The sequence below is a fragment of the Phasianus colchicus genome, chromosome 4, assembly GCF_987193195.1.
Source record: "Phasianus colchicus chromosome 4, bPhaCol1.hap1.1, whole genome shotgun sequence".
NCBI classification, from domain to species: domain Eukaryota; kingdom Metazoa; phylum Chordata; class Aves; order Galliformes; family Phasianidae; genus Phasianus; species Phasianus colchicus.
Window position 1 is genome coordinate 20,499,438 of NC_143439.1, and position 15,092 is coordinate 20,514,529.

Genomic DNA, 15,092 nt, shown 5'->3' on the forward strand with positions numbered 1-15,092 from the left:
CTCTTCTGCAGCCATTACCCTCAGTGCAGCTCTCTGTGGGACTCCCAGTACTGCACACCTGGGCAGTATCAGCAGCAAGTGAGCAGGCTCTCCCCCGGAATTAGTGATAGGACAAGAGGGAATGGCCTCAGGTTGTGCCAGGGGACTTCAGGTTGGGTATTAGGAAATGTTTCTTCTCCGGTGGAGTAATCAGGCACTGGAACAGGCTGCCCAAGGGAGTGGTAGAGTCACTGTGGAGGTGTAGTAGAAAAGGGTAGTTGTGATATTAGGGGTGTGGGTTAGTGGACAACTTTGGTGTTAGGTGGATGGTTGGACTAGGTGATCTTTAGAGGTCTTTTCCAACCTTAATGATTCTATGATTTTAAACTAGTATCCATAAACATTTTTTAAAATTGTGGAGTCAGCTTTGAGAATTAACCTGTGTAAAGTCATCTTTTCACCAGTCCTATTGGAAGGCAATCTCACGATGTGTTTTAGGGACATTCAGACAATCTGTTGGGATGGGCATTCTCTGTGAGACTGCAGTAGGAGTGAGAAAGGAAGGGGGAGAAACCAAACGTATTGCTGATACACTGCATCAAAATATGCTTAGCTCTAGCCAATGCCCTTCTCAATTGAAATTCAGAATTGTTCCAGTTTTATTTCAAAATAGAAATAAGATGTACTAGTGTACATAGTTGTTTTCCCAGCTAAGCTTTTGCTGACTGAAAAAGCTTAAATAATGTAAAATGTGATGTCACTCGAGGAAAAAAAAAATTCCTGATCCTCTTTGTCACGTTCTGTAGTGGAAATAACACTTAACAGTTTTAGAGATTTAAATATGTCATTACAGCTAAGGACATGACTTGCTTCCACCTTGCTCTGAAAAAGAAATATAGTTTTTTTTTTTTATATAATTTTGCTTTCAATGAGTAAGTCTCACCTAGTGTGGGTGTTGTTTTATAGTGCCCACAGGGTACTAAATATTGGTATTTATGCTAAAGTGCAAGCATTACATGGCTGCACTTTCACATAGCACTTGCTGTTTCTTTCCAACATGGGAAGACAGTTTTATCAAGGTGGCTGTGTAAGCAGTTTGCCTCAAGATGCTAGTTAGAGGCTGTAATAACAAGCAAAGCTTTCTGAGATTTGAACATACTGTTTTTGGTTGGGATTCCCAAGGAAGGAAATGTTGGAATGTTGTTTGTGAAGGAATGACATCACTGGAGTCTTCTGTGTGATAGACAAGCTACCCATGGCTTCCTGACCACCCACCCCTGCCTCATGGCCGGAGGGACTCGGGAGGTTCCAATTGCCCTCTACTACTCAGCTCTACACTGAGGTTTGAAAAAACAGGGTTTTCCAGAGAAAGCACCTTCTCGTGGCATCCCTGAGTCCTTCTTCCCAACTGGCAGAAAATCAAATCACGGGCTGCATCCTTCTGCCCCTGCCTAGATTCCAGAAAAAGCCAGCACCTGTGCTCCCTGAGCAGGTAAGTGACTCCAGCCGTTACACTTGCCAGCCCCCCTGGGAGACTGACAAATGAGGCTGTGCTCCTGAGTCCTGAACGTATAATTTGCCACATGCAATTTGTGTCGCATCATGCCTAGCTGGAGCTCTACTTTCTGGAATGCCCAAAATATATCTACAAATAGATCATGTCATGTCAAAAATGAAATGGAAGTTGATAGTAATTGTGGACTGTATAATTAGAAAGCAGGAATCAGAATGTTTCACTAATGGCAACACCTGGAATACCTGCACAAAATCAAAAGTTGTCTTGGAATCCAGGGAAGCCTATATACAGCTGTTTCTGCCCCTTTAAAAAGCTGCTTAAATATGGCAAATTACACTTTGATCACACTTCTGCTGGGGTAAACCACACAGAAATCAAGCGTAGGACAATAATCTGACTCTTCTTGAAGAGGTCACATCCATAAAACTTAAAATGTACAAAGTTGCACACAGTAGGTTTTCTAAATTTAGACACTTATCTATAAAGTCATGGTGTATCCAGGCCTAATGACAGTTGCTTGATGTTGTGGAATCTAAAAGTCTTCAGAAATATAGTGGCGGAGGAGGAGGGAGAAGCAGCTTTAGGGCCATGTAAAAACAAAGCCTTTCTTTTCTCCTTTTAAATCTCTCTGCTGTGCCCTGATTGAACATAGGATGAAAAGCCACTGTCTTGAGATTTGAAGAAAACAAAGGATTTCTGTTTTTACTATTACATTGAAAAGCTCTTTACTGTATGAAAGGTTGTCTCTTCGAAACTTCCTCAGATTTGTGACCCAGGTTTTGGGGAGTGCAACTGCCCAACTTCTACCACAGAAATCTAGGATGTAGTATCTCAGAGTAGTCCACGTGGTCAAGACCATTAGCTTTCTGATCTTTATATCAATTTTACACTGTTTTTTGGGTGAAGTATCTTAAGAATGAGATTTCTGGCTTTCAAAAGTGATGTGATGGAAGGGGTGGTATGTTTTGACCCAAACTATCTGCTGTTACATGGTAAGAATGATAGCGAATGGGCTGAAGCATTGTACTGAGGATGGCAGTCAGTGTCAGTATGAGCAATGGGCTCTTTCAAGATCGAGCCCTAGCGTTTTATGTTACTTTTGAGCTCATGTATCTCTCCATTATGTTAATTGTCAACACCACCACTAGCATCTATTAGAGCTTGTCATGACAACTATTGGAAAAAAAAAAATTCAAGAAAACATTACTCTGTCAAAATACAACATTTTCCAAAAATACAAAATGTTTTGTGGAAATGCGTTGATTTCAATGAAAATTTCTCAGGGGTAGGCTGGAATTTTTAGGGAAGCATGATGAAAAGGAAATAAACTAAACCCCATATACTGTCCATCTCAAGTGCAGAGGTGATTTAATGTGCTCATCTCCCTACCCCACTTTCCATGGTGGATATGTTCAAACTGGTCTTTCCCTCCTGCTTCCAGAAGGTTATCTTCTCACTTGTCCTTCTCAAGTACTTGATCTGTCAGCTTAAAACAAAATGAAACAGTCAATAGTCCAGCAGGTGCTAGATCCAGGCTGTTCTCTGCAGTTTGGCAGTGGTTCAGTCTCTTCTTTGAGGAATAGCTGCTGTTGTGATGGTTGTAGTAAGAACCAAAAGTTAACTTTGTTATGAGGGCAGGGTTACAGTCTGAGTTGCACAGTATGCTAATGAAAATAAGACTACAATTAACAATGTGTCGTTGTGTGTTCAACGTGTTTTTGGATCAGAAACCTCCTTTGTGCTCTCATTCCTTTATGCCTCTAAGTAGAGGGAAGCAGGACTGTGGTCTGCTTCTTTCTTGCATCGCCTCCTAGCGAAAGCAGAGGAGGAGATGTGCAGTTCCATCTTGAGCCTGCTCCATGGATAGCACATGTGGGAACTGTGTCTCCTTTTTCTCTTCCCTCCTTCCTCTGACCCCTTCGTGACCAGTTGCAGTCTGTCCTTTAGGAAGTATTTCTGAGAGAGTCGGATATCACTGATGTCTTCATGATAGAATAAAAAAATTGCTCAGGTTGGAAAAGACCTTAAAGATCATCAAGTCCAACCACAACCTAACCAAACTACCCTAACTAAAAGCCCTCTGCTAAGTCATGTCCCTGAGCACCACATCCAAATGGTTTTTAAACACATCCGGGGATGGTGACTCAACCACCTCCCTGGGGAGCCTATTCCAGTGCTTAACAACCCTTTCTGTAAAGAAGTGTTTCCTGATATCCAACCTAAACTTACCCTGGCACAACTTGAGGCCATTTCCCTCATTCTGTCACCAGTGAGAAGAGACCAGCCCTGCTCTCGCTGCAAGCACCGTTCAGATATTGGAAGAGAGCAATGAGGTCTCCCCTCAGCCTCCTTTTCCCAGACTGAACATCCCCAGTTCCTTCTCATTCCTCATAGGCCATATTCTCCAAGCCTCTCACAAGCCTTGATGCCCTTCTTTAGATCTGCTCCAGCACTCCAATGTCCTTTCTGTACTGAGGTACCCAAAAGTGAACGCAGTACTTGAGGTGGGGCCTCACCAATGTTGAGTATAGGGGCAGGATGACTTGCCTACTCCTGCTCACCACTTAGAGAATCAAAGACTCACTTTAAGATGTTTTGATTGAAGTTATTTTCAAAGAAATACATGATTAGGCAAATGTTGCTCCCCCTGATACCAGTGTAAATGTGGTGCAACTCTGCTGAAGTCAAGGGCTAAGTAAGCAAAGTAAGGCCTGGAAATTTTACCTACTGGCTCACAAAGCAAAGAGTCAACAAAAGGGACTGATTTGTCATTGAGGAAAGCCAAGATAATGCCACAAATAGATATTAGTTTACTAATTTGATGTAGAATTTGACTGTAATGAGGCAAGGTGACTCCCTGATTGGGTCACTGACTTCAGTAAGCTTGAGTTATTCTCAAAACTATATAAAATCTTATCTAAAAATGTCACTGCTGTATCTGCAGAAGGGAGCAGCTTTGGAATGTACCATTGCTGTGATGACTGGGCAGCCTCATCTCAGTCTGTGATACAAGTGTACAACATTCAGGTGCTAGTTCACAATTAAGGTACTTATAGGGGGTCTTTATTTTGTATCCATTTGTCTAAACCTAGCAGCATGTAGATCTTCTAGCTATGTATTCTTGGAGAACTTGATTATCAAGAAAAGGTATGTTCCCAGATGTCCCTGTCTGGATGACAGCCTGACCCCAAAATGTGTTTGCTCAACCCTTGTGTAGAGACTGTTTGCTTGTGCAAGTTGTTTGAATGACTTTGGAATGGAGATGAAACATTGCTATTCTGCATGATGGGTGGTTGAAGCTCAGGGTGAACTAACATGCTGGATTTCCTGTTGTAACTCCATATAGCAGATATGACTCATTTTGGGGGGAATTATATAGGAGAGATTTTTTGTTAATTTACAAATGATTTCTCCATAGGAGCAATATGAATTTGAACATGATACAGGGCTTTTATTTATTCAAAATGAGACAAAGAAGATCCATACGATTAATGTGTTCAAGCTAAAAATCTCTAACAATCTATTATGTTGTTAAAATATTTTAAACTAAATTGATTATAATGTTTTTTATGAAGGACAAGTTTGTGAAGGCAGTAGTTTCCTACCAACTGGAATAAAAAGCATTTCACATGCACAAAAAACTAGTGTACCAAATTTCAGGCTATAAATAAGGCAATTGTAAAATGTAGATGCTTCGAAACACTAGCAAAATTCAGCCAACAAAGCAGGGATCAGAAATTTATACCCTCGTTACCAGTAATTACAGTCACATTCTTTACTGAACTGTATTCCCAGCCAACACATAAAAGTGTCCTTATGCATTACCTGCTTAGAACTAAGTCACCTCTAACACACATGTGCCAGAAAGCGAATCTTTAGCTCTGTGGCCATGTTAGCACATGGAGCTCTGCATGCACTGCTGTAAATGTATCTGTCTACCTTTTAAGCAAAGTAGCTGAAAGCCCCTCAGGGTGTTCTTACGAAATGTAAATTCACTGACTTGGAGACCTCAGCATAAAATCGCTGCTTTTAGTGGATGGCAGTTTAACACTCTCCTTTCCTCAAGAAAGTGAGGGAAAAGCAATGCAATCCCATGATTGGTTTCACATACATTCAGCATTTGTCTTTTTCTTTTTTCTTGACAAAATAAAAGTGGTTTAGGCATCTAAAAAAGTTGCCTTTTTTTTTTTCTTAGTGCAGCAATAAATTCTTAATGCCCTTGTGACAGATCAATCTCAACCTGTCAATATTTCATATTAGATACTTCCGCTGGCTAAGTTAAGGCGGAATCGTGAGGAAAGATAAGCCGCCTTCTGGCTCAGGTTGACACCTCCTGCCAAGACTGTTAATGTGTATAAGAAAAAAAAGGCTCAGACTTGGGAGCTTAAATTCATTAGTGGTCTTTCTGCAAGTATTTTGGCAATACTGCATGGATCATGTGCATTTTCTTCACATGGTACACACACTTGATTCAAGTTTCTTAAAAAACCAAATAACTGTAAATTCAAATACATGGCAAGCACCTACTTTTTTTTTTTTTTAATTTCTGTGAAACTGTTGAGTATGCTTTGTGTTGGAAATCCAGACTGTTTCCAATGAAGAGCTGTATGCTGTTAGCTATCGAAATTCTGAGGCAATTGGGCTGTAACCACGAAGCCAGACCAAAGCAGTTGCCCTTGGAAAGAGAGTTGTTGCCTGGAAGTGTGGGCTGCGGGGTCTTGAGCACCTGCTATAAAAGCCAGTGATTCAGTTCTTAAATTATTTTGTAGTAAGGTTGCATTCCTGATGGGGGCAAGAAGCTCAAAGTACGTTGCACAACACAGAAGATGCTACTTACCGTAGAACAGTTGAATGATCCCAAGTTCTTGGTACCCATAACCAAATTCTGGGTGCTTTCAATTTGGAAAGAGGGATATCTGAAGCAAGTGACGGGACTCAAGGAATTTTACTCATGATCTTCCTGACCACTTCAGGGTTGAAAAGTCGGGTGTTAAGAATATTTTGTTTCAAGATTTCTGCATGCCTTCTCAGGTGAATAGATCCACTGTTCAAAAAGTGTTTTTCAACTTTTTTCAGTTTGAACATGCCTAATGCATTCCATACTTTGGGGAGGCAGACCCCCTGGGTAGCAGATGTAAGTTTACTTACAAAAGGCTTTCTTTTCTTAGTCAGCTTCATTGCACTATTGGAAGCAGTTCATAGAAAAAACACCAGTCTTAATGCATTTCAGTAAATTGATTCTCTTTGGGATTATTGAAGGGTAATGCTAAAACAACCTTGAGTTTTAAAGCATGGTGACAGTCTGTGTAAAAATATTCTCCGTGTTTCTTGTGTCTGTTGCTAGTGAAATCAAAAAAAAAAAAAAAATCAGCTCCCTTCCACTTCTAAGTTAAAAATCCTACTTTACCTTGTCCAGTGTCTGGCTGTGTAACAATCATGTGTCTGGTCTTTCATAATCTTTTTTTTTTTTTAAGACCAAGAACATCATTTAATGGACTTGCCAATTAGTACTGTTTTCTCCCTGGTTGCTGTACAAATGCAGTGTGAGAAAGAGGCCCTTCTCTGGAGATCTTCCTTGATGATAAGACATAATCCAACTGATTTTGTAGGTTGTTGGTGGATTTCAGCTTTTGGAGCTGATTAGACAATCTAGCAAAAAAATCCATTGGTCCACACTGAAAAAATTTATTCAGAGTGATGTTGGAGGTGCGTACAGAAGCTGGGCAGACCTTCCCACCAATTGCTAAGGGAACAGGTCACACTTATCCCATTCTTGGGGCTGTCAGAGCTGCTTCCCAAAGCTCATAGAATGTATCATGAGGCTGGAGAAGGGGATCAGTCCTGCTTACACCCAGCACGAGAGGAAAGCCACCTGAACCCTCCAGTTACAGCATTCATCCTTCCTGTCGTGCAGTGAAATCTTAATTTCTCCGGGCTTACAGATGTCTCCCCTGAATTAATCACCACTGGTTTTTCAATGCAAACAAACTCTTATGGAAACTTGATTCTCTCTCCTGTGAATGTATGCAGGAAAGAAGGTGCTATTTTTTTGCATAGTCATCTTTCAGATTAGAACTAGATGATATAAGTGCAAGACACATCATTAACTAGAGAAATCTGTTAATGCCCATTATCGTTAAATGGGTGGAAGACTATTTCTTGAATTGCAATCAGAAAACTGTGTGCAGTGTTTGCTAACTGCTGTTTGCTTCCAAATACTGCATGTTACTTGCTCATTAATTACTGCTACAGTTTGCAGGAATTATTCCATAATTGATTGGCCTTTAAAGCACTGTGCTGTGTGTTTCCCACATTTGGGAAGTGCTACTCATTGTATTTTTCATACAAGTTTTTCACAGAAGCTTTGCCAAAGTTCTTTGAACGTGTCATCTTGGCAGATAAAAACATGACTTAGGAATGGCTACTAGAAATGAGATAGTGTGAAAAGTTTTAGAAGCAATGAAATATCACTATTAAATGTAAAATTAATGTGGCATTCCTACATTGTGAAATCCTTCCGCCCAAACTGTAAAACAAGTGATACTGTAAAAAGTTTGAATGCACTGTACTCAGTAATTTATATAGTAATTCAGAAATTGGTTCAACTCTTACAAAGGCAAGAAAGTTGTTGAGTACCCATCAGCCTTCTCTGTGCCCATTGTTATCAGCCTGCCTGTTTGCACACTAGGGAGGGTATGCCCTCTTGGACCTTCCTTTTCCTGTTGATGTACCTATGGAAGCCTTTCCTGTCCTTTGTGCCCCTTACTGAGTACCGTTCCAATTGGGTCCTGGCTTTCCTGACTCCATCCCTACACAGCCTAGCAGCATCTCTATACTCCTCCCAGGTTACCTGTCTCTACTTCCGCTGCCTGTGCGTTTTCTTCTTGCCCTCCAGTTTGACCAGAAGGTCCTGGTCAGTAGTAGTAAATAGCACAATCATGCTTCACAGGACTGAATGTTGAAGAGCTTATCTCGTAGCAACACCTCATGTTGCGCTCAACATGCAGGACTCCTGGAGAAGTTTGACATTTATTTAGATGCTTAAATAGGATCAGAAGTCTTGTGAAAATCTCACCCTAGTAGCATGGGGGTACAAGGCCTTTGGGAGATTATTCATCCAATAGTTAGATTGTCAAGCAAGACGACAGTCTTGGAAAGAGGCTATATAATGCACTGTTAATCCACACCCACTACCCGATCAAATAAAATTAAAGCTCTTGTTGCATTATACTGATGTAAAGCTTAAGATAATGCAAGATATATTCTGTCCTGAGTTAGACACCCACTCTGCTGGAGTTGTTAAGTGCTGGTGGTCAGGGTGTTGCTAAGAACATGGAAGGAGTATCAAGGACAGAAAAGGAGGCAGACCAGAAGAAGTTGCCTACAGGTGAGAGAATGATGCTTTCAAAAGCTGCTTTCGTTTGGACTCCTGTTCTTGCAGGTGTCAGAGTGTGCACAGCCACACACTGCTTGAGCAGACAGCTGCTGCCTGCTGTGTGCTGGTGATGACAGCCGTGACATCCTGCCTCTTACCCTTTGTAGCAAGTGCCATCACACCCAGTCAAACCAACTAAGTGGCATCTTGCTTTTTTATACCTTTTTCCCTAGAATTTCTTTGTGAAGCTTTTGAACAATTCCTCTTTTGCTCTGGTTTGACCAAGTGGCAAGTTGAGACCTTTTTTCTATTAAACTCTTTTGATTTAATTATCCCTGGTCCCCTACAGCAGCATGTTTTTCTATGTGCCAAAGCCCATCAGATACAAAATCTCCTAGTTTCCATAGCCCATAGTGATGCGAGCTGCAAAGCACCACTGTGAAAATAAGGTCCTGAGTCATTCCTGCTGTGTAGCAGACACAGTTGTGGCTTTTCATTAGTGAGAAGGATTCAGAGCTATATATTCATTTAAAAATAAATTGTGTTTGGAGAGTTGGAGATCTGTATTGGTGGCTCCATTTAGTAGCAGCAGCAGATGATTGGTCCAATTTGGTGTGGTTTGGGTGCCTTTATAAATGCTGAAGGTAGATGGATATATGCAAAATGAAAGAAAATCATACCCACAGCTAGTATGCTGCCTGCTTTCTGTATTGGGAGAGGACTAGCTTGGTACTAGAACTGAACGGCTGATGAGTAAAGGTGGCTTCCCAGTGGGAAAAGGGATGCACTTTGCACAGTTAAATATGAGAGAAGGCTGTGTGGGTGCATGTCTGGCTCCTGTAAATACATCAGCGTACTTTGATCTCCAGGGTTGCCAGGCCAGCTTCCTCTTGAGTTTAAATGAGATGCTTTTTTTCTGATGAGTTCATAGTGGATGTGGTGGTTTGATGAGCATTACATTGAGGTGAAATTACTGAGACAAGCAAATCGTGGACCATCTATACTAAAGAGCATTAATGATTAAGCTCTGGTGGCAGTATTTGATAAAAGAAAGATAACGTTCTCTTACCTTTTCTGAAAGGGTTGCTAATGCTATAGAGTGGTGGAGATGACACAGAAGAGTATGAACCTGAACTTGGAGTCAATGACTGAAAAGTGAAGGAAGTTAATACTGAATTAAATATAAAACTGATTGAACTGTGGGTTTAATCTGAAAGTTGGAGATCTGCATTTTTGCCAGGATAACGGATTTTTACAATTGGAAACCAAGGGCCAACAGCACAGAGAGGTACTGGTGAATGCAGAGTTGACTGGCCTATTTTAATATGGTACTGCAAATACAGCTAAGCCATCAAGATACTAGAGAGGCTTTCTAGCTATAATACAAACTCCCAAATTGTTTTGGCACTGAGCTCAGAATTGCCCAGACAGATGCATGGGATGAATCAGAACATGATAGGAACGCAAATAGCTGCCCTTGCTGGAACACAGAAATGCTTTCCTTAGTGCTAAATGGCAAAAACACGATTTGGGGAGACATCAGTAAAAAAGCCAAGTGTTGTCAGGTGAGAAAATGAGGTCAAGGTAAAAGAAATGTATTTTCTTCTGATGTTTAAGGAGGCAGAACCAAAGCTGAGTTTCAAACTGGCAGAAAAAATCGAGGGAGATAAAATGATGCAGGAATCTGAGTGAAACTGCAGCTAAATCAAAGAGGTGAGAATTAATGATCTACCCTGAGGTATAATGCACATGGTATAGTTCAGGTGGCCCAGCAGAAGCAGCAAATCAAGCTTAGTGAGAGGTTTGGAATCAGGAAATCTGAAAAGGAGACAGAAAAAAAAAAAAAGACGATCAATTTATTGCAGAGTGAGAAAAGTTTATAATAGATGGGAAGCAAGCTATAATGCAAAGTGAATACGTGGTATTAGCTAGATGTATTGTTTTCCTCTTGTGCAACCTGACTGAACACTAATGCAGTTTCTAATATATGGAAAAAGCAGTAGGGCTTTGCAGGAAGAGCTTTAATATCTTAGCAAAATCTGGTTGTCACCAAGAGCTTCCGGTAAAGCACTGCAGTTGTAACCTCCCATGCCAAAATGAAACCAAGGAGACCAAGTTGGACCAGCTGATATAGCACACTTTCCTATCAACACATAGGCATCTAAATCAAAAGCTTGATTTGTCTGATTGTCTGGAGCAGCTAGTCTAAATGGTGCCCCAAACCGTGCAATTAATGTTACTTGATCTCTTTGTCCTCGGTGTTCTGTACATTTATGGCACTTAAGGGCAAAATTGAGTTTAAGTTGAGTGGGGAAGTAATCCATTCCCTTTGCTGATGTCTGCTAATGCTGTTAGAGCATCTACGGATTATACTGTATTCTATTTGATCTACCTGGCTTCATCTCAAGTGTTTTAAAGGCTGGTCATAGTTGGTGGAGGAAAACATCAAACAAGAAGCTTTAACTGAGATGAGAGTACGATGGAAGGGAAAATGCAGGTTAAAATTGTTGATGCTTTTTACAAGTTGTTAGAACTGAATCATACGTTCCCTTTCCTCCTACCTCCCAATCAAACAGTCTCTAACTGGAAGTAATAGAACTGTCTTTTCAAGGTAGAAACAGCACACGATCGTTAACATATAGCTTCTATTTCCTATGCTGTATCAAGCCATGCATCCACTTTTTCCTGGGTCATAACCAGCAGCAACCAGGAGACAGATCGCTTCCGAATGAAATGGAGGCACTAGGGTTGTCTGACTTTCATCGACATTACTGGGCCAGCAGACATCCCTGCTCCCTCAGTCTATTGCAGAGCCTACAAGATAAATCTTTTGGGGTAAAACACATGGAGGAATTAAGTGGTGTTAAAGACATATATGTGTATGCACATCTGCCTGTGTTCTGAGGCTCTTCCTTATAATTTAAAAAGCCTTTCTAAAGAACGCACCTAGAATACAAAAGTGATCTCTTGAAATCTTATGTTGGGTGCTCTTTGATATTATCTCTTGTGGCAATTCCTTTTCCAAGACAGGGACTGCAGGAAGTGCTAGAATTGTGGTTGCCTTTGACTTCGATACATTTAAGCTTTTCAAGTGATGTTCTTTCTCTAAGACAGTGCGCTTAGAGCATTAGGCACTTCTCTTCGGAGATCTGAATACATTATCCTTAACGAAGAGAGAGAAGGTGAGAGTTTTAGCTCTTTTGCTCCCTTACACCTGATAAAAGGGGAAGAATAAATTAAAGCCAGACTCAGTGTCCTGTGTCCAGCTGAGGGAGGTTCCTGGAGGTGCAGCAGAGAAGAGTTGCAAGGGTGTTATTTACCCATGGCAAGTATTGGCAGGGACAGGACTTCAGATGGTGAGGAAAGGAGTAAAGCCACAAGGGAAGGATAACCCTGGGATATTTATAAAGATTATGAACCTTTCTTAATTACACTGACTTCTCCAGCACCCCAAACCAAGGTAACCTAAAGCCATAGGGCAACTCACCCTGGAGCAATTCTGCTCGATTCTTGGCAGTATATTGGCATGATGGCTAATTGATTGGAATCACATAAAATAAAAAGGAGTTTAAGTTATTTAAAGAAAAGTGAGACTTCATAAATATAACAGTAAATGTGAAATTTAAAGTTTAGTACAATTTTTGAATTAAAAAAATGGAAAAATAGCAAGGAGAAGCAAATGATGGAAATGCAATCCTGAAAACTCTTGACTTGTATGGTATGTTAATGGGTTGTTAAAAGCTAAAAAGTACAGAGAAAATGAATAGTAAATGGAGAAAAATTATGTCAAACCAGCAGAAATTGTTGAAGTAGGAATTTTTTTTCTCCTGGATGTTTTTCTGGGACCTTTCTCTGATCAGCATCTATTTTTGCCTAGTCTCTTTTCTTTCCCTTTCTCAGTATTAAATGTTGTGACTGGAAAGCACAGTGTATTCAGTGGAGAACACATGATTGTATACAAATGTGTTGTGAAACATACTGGAGAGCTGGTGTGCACATGCTAGAGTAATTGCCATTGTGTATGTCTGTGTTACTACTAATGAATTTATTCATCTTGGTGATAAGATCTACTGCGAAGGAAATGTTAACAGACATTTGATGGAAGAAGAAAGTTAGACTTCTGTGCTGGAGTTTCCTGAGAACAGGTAGTATTGTGGATCTTATCACTGGAGCAGTTGCTTCTGCAGTGGCAGGCAGAACCATCTTATGTATCTGCCAGATAGAAGGAAGACCAGTCAATCAAATCATGACCACTTTTCCCATCCATGGCAGTACTGACTTTCACTTCTTCTGTAACAGTCTCTAATCCATCCATCTGCTTCTACCCTTTAAATCCTTCTGCAATGCTTAAAGAAAACATCTGGCCAAAGGTACCTAGATTGATTGGTGATAAAGAAGATATGAGTTTATAGTTACAGAGATCATAAGTCATTCTTAATAATAAATAAAACTACTTTGGTTTCAGAACTACTCCAATGTGCATGGTTGCACTGTTGCCCAATGTTCTCTGGTCTTTTTCATCACTACTGTGGGACTTCTCTCGATCAGTCTAGAACCTGCTGTCTCCCTGCACGTGCTCTTTCACAGCTCTGACACAGCAGCCTCCTCTTTGAGGGTCATCTAGACACTCTGGGTTGGACTCATCTTACCTAACTTCACCTTTTAACCTATACATCTGAGTCAGGGGAGATAAATGAAAATCAAAAGATGCCTTAGGATCTATCTGTGACCTGTACTCTAATAAGGATTATGTTATTGACAGCTAAAGTTTGTTCTTCCCTGGGACCACTGTACAAGTCAGTGGTCATTATGTGCCTGCATACATACATATTCATTTTGAAGTCTACCTTAGGAAGCAAAAATTGTTTGGAAACTTCCAGTGTTCTGTCAGAAAAAAACAAGCAAGTCTTTTGAGTTGGACCAAATGCAGAGAAAGGGCAAATGAGCTGATAGTATTGAAAGAATTGGTGTGGGGTGCAGTTGCCAAGGAGGAACATCAACCAAAGGGAACAGCGCACTGAATTCTGGAGGCTTAGCATGAGCATCTGTACACGTGGGGTGCATATATTATCTGTAGACTCATATATATTACTGGAAAGAGCAGGATACAGGCAGATATTTGAAATAGAGACTTGATAACAGTAGGAAAGAAAGATGAATAACCCTGAAATTGCCAAATATAAAAGGATGATTATTACAGCTGCAGCAGGAAGTGAGACACATGAATGTAAATAGAATTACTGCTAGGAGTTGCACATGGCTGGGAAATGTGCAGCCCCTATACTTCTTTCAATATATGAAAACATGCATTCCTTAAAGATCTGCTTCTTCATGTATACTACAGATCTACTGTGACCCCACTGTTTTATGGTCATGACCTGAATGGGAAATTCAGTGGTTCCTGTTTCATTGAACGTTGTCTTTTGTCTACAGTCTGTTGCATGTTTGGCAGTGGTGGGCTTTAGCAGGTGAGATTCTGCACATGGGAGAAGGAGCAACAGAGAAGCAACAAGAAGCTAACTCTGACTTGAACAAAGAGAAAGGCTAAAAAGCTCCATCATTAAAGTCAAAATATTTAGAAGCATTCCCAAAGGATAGGTGTAATTTCCAATTTCAAACAAGACTAATGTACCACTTAACCTACAAGTTTACATGAGGTGTAAATGATACACAGTAGGAACTCTCTCCAAAGAGGTACAAAGCTCCAAAACTTTCAGTGTGAATGGAATGGCACGTAAAGATATTCATATTTTGAGGTAAACATATTACTGATGTTCTTGGTTCTCTGCTTTTAAAGATGCAAAATCAATACCTATTTTAGGTGACTATTTATTCACTCATTCTAGTGCTTTTACAATAATACAGACATTAAAAGAATCATAAGATAACACCTGCAATTTGTCTAGAAGTACTAAAAGAAAATAACGTATTGTTACACAAAATGATCAGTGTCTGAGGTCTTTGACAGCTGTAAAAACAGCACCCTTTCACAGGCAGCACTATTAAATAATTTTTAATTTGCACTAATAGTGGGGTTCAGGTTCTCTAACGATCCTGTGAAAACATCCACAGAAACGCTGAGAGAAGATTTATTTTGTGGCAATACCAATTCTAGGTGACAGACAGTATTCTCGAGGTTTTTTTGTTGACAAAGACAACAATAATACTTCCTCATAAATAGCTGTATAATGACTACAATCTGCAAAATCCAAAGTCATTAAA

At 40.3% G+C, this 15,092-nt stretch overlaps 1 protein-coding gene across 14 annotated transcripts in view; it reads left to right on the top strand.

Annotated features, from left to right (window-relative positions):
- CXXC4 (CXXC finger protein 4) overlaps positions 1–15,092 on the top strand; it is a 165,470-nt gene that overhangs the window by 57,302 nt on the left and 93,076 nt on the right. The gene's annotated exons all lie outside the window — the stretch shown is intronic.